The following is a 2,500-nucleotide window of genomic DNA, read 5'->3' as shown; positions in this document are numbered from 1 at the left end:
CTCCGCTCACGACGGTCGCCGCGGCACGCAAGAACAGGCCAAAAACTGGCCAAAACAGCCCAAAAACGGGCCAAAACTGGCCATTTTTTGCTGCGCGAGCGAGCGGAGAGCGGCGAACAGCGAGCGAAGCGCGAGGCAGCACCGTCCCTGCTATACGAAAGCCCCATCCAGCCCTGTGCCACCCGGGGGGTTCCAGGGTGCTGAGATGGCTGACATTTTGCTCCGCTCACGACGGTCACCGCGCCACACAAGAACAGCCCAAAAACAGGCCAAAACAGCCCAAAAACGGGCCAAAACTGGCCATTTTTGGCTGCGCGAGCGAGCGGCGAGCGGCGAACAGCGAGCGAAGCGAGAGGCAGCACCGTCCCTGCTATACGAAAGCCCCATCCAGCCCTGTGCCACCCGGGGGGTTCCAGGGTGCTGAGATGGCTGACGTTTTGCTCCGCTCACGACGGTCACCGCACCACGCAAGAACAGGCCAAAAACTGGCCAAAACAGCCCAAAAACGGGCCAAAACTGGCCATTTTTGGCTGCGCGAGCGAGCGGCGAGCGGCGAACAGCGAGCGAAGCGAGAGGCAGCACCGTCCCTGCTATACGAAAGCCCCATCCAGCCCTGTGCCACCCGGGGGGTTCCAGGGTGCTGAGATGGCTGACGTTTTGCTCCGCTCTCGACGGTCACCGCGCAATGCAAGAACAGGCCAAAAACTGGCCAAAACGGCCCAAAAACGGGCCAAAACTGGCCATTTTTGGCTGCGCGAGCGGCGAGCGGCGGACAGCGAGCGAAGCGAGAGGCAGCACCGTCCCTGCTATACGAAAGCCCCATCCAGCCCTGTGCCACCCGGGGGGTTCCAGGGTGCTGAGATGGCTGACGTTTTGCTCCGCTCTCGACGGTCACCGCGCAATGCAAGAACAGGCCAAAAACTGGCCAAAACGGCCCAAAAACGGGCCAAAACTGGCCATTTTTGGCTGCGCGAGCGAGCGGCGAGCGGCGGACAGCGAGCGAAGCGAGAGGCAGCACCGTCCCTGCTATACGAAAGCCCCATCCAGCCCTGTGCCACCCGGGGGGTTCCAGGGTGCTGAGATGGCTGACGTTTTGCTCCGCTCTCGACGGTCACCGCGCAATGCAAGAACAGGCCAAAAACTGGCCAAAACGGCCCAAAAACGGGCCAAAACTGGCCATTTTTGGCTGCACGAGCGAGCGGCGAGCGGCGGACAGCGAGCGAAGCGAGAGGCAGCACCGTCCCTGCTATACGAAAGCCCCATCCAGCCCTGTGCCACCCGGGGGGTTCCAGGGTGCTGAGATGGCTGACGTTTTGCTCCGCTCTCGACGGTCACCGCGCAATGCAAGAACAGGCCAAAAACTGGCCAAAACGGCCCAAAAACGGGCCAAAACTGGCCATTTTTGGCTGCACGAGCGAGCGGCGAGCGGCGGACAGCGAGCGAAGCGAGAGGCAGCACCGTCCCTGCTATACGAAAGCCCCATCCAGCCCTGTGCCACCCGGGGGGTTCCAGGGTGCTGAGATGGCTGACGTTTTGCTCCGCTCTCGACGGTCACCGCGCAATGCAAGAACAGGCCAAAAACTGGCCAAAACGGCCCAAAAACGGGCCAAAACTGGCCATTTTTGGCTGCACGAGCGAGCGGCGAGCGGCGGACAGCGAGCGAAGCGAGAGGCAGCACCGTCCCTGCTATACGAAAGCCCCATCCAGCCCTGTGCCACCCGGGGGGTTCCAGGGTGCTGAGATGGCTGACGTTTTGCTCCGCTCTCGACGGTCACCGCGCAATGCAAGAACAGGCCAAAAACTGGCCAAAACGGCCCAAAAACGGGCCAAAACTGGCCATTTTTGGCTGCACGAGCGAGCGGCGAGCGGCGGACAGCGAGCGAAGCGAGAGGCAGCACCGTCCCTGCTATACGAAAGCCCCATCCAGCCCTGTGCCACCCGGGGGGTTCCAGGGTGCTGAGATGGCTGACGTTTTGCTCCGCTCTCGACGGTCACCGCGCAATGCAAGAACAGGCCAAAAACTGGCCAAAACGGCCCAAAAACGGGCCAAAACTGGCCATTTTTGGCTGCGCGAGCGAGCGGCGAGCGGCGGACAGCGAGCGAAGCGAGAGGCAGCACCGTCCCTGCTATATACGAAAGCCCCATCCAGCCCTGTGCCACCCGGGGGGTTCCAGGGTGCTGAGATGGCTGACGTTTTGCTCCGCTCACGACGGTCACCGCACCACGCAAGAACGGACCATAAACAGGCCAAAACAGCCCAAAAACGGGCCAAAACTGGTCATTTTTGGCTGCGCGAGCGAGCGGCGAGCGGCGAACAGCGAGCGAAGCGTGAGGCAGCACCGTCCCTGCTATACGAAAGCCCCATCCAGCCCTGTGCCACCCGGGGGGTTCCAGGGTGCTGAGATGGCTGACGTTTTGCTCCGCTCACGACGGTCACCGCGCCATGCAAGAACGGACCAAAAACAGGCCAAAACAGCCCAAAAACGGGCCAAAACTGGCC

The sequence above is a fragment of the Musa acuminata genome, unplaced genomic scaffold, assembly GCF_036884655.1.
Source record: "Musa acuminata AAA Group cultivar baxijiao unplaced genomic scaffold, Cavendish_Baxijiao_AAA HiC_scaffold_1126, whole genome shotgun sequence".
Classification (NCBI taxonomy): domain Eukaryota; kingdom Viridiplantae; phylum Streptophyta; class Magnoliopsida; order Zingiberales; family Musaceae; genus Musa; species Musa acuminata.
This window is presented reverse-complemented; position numbering follows the sequence as displayed.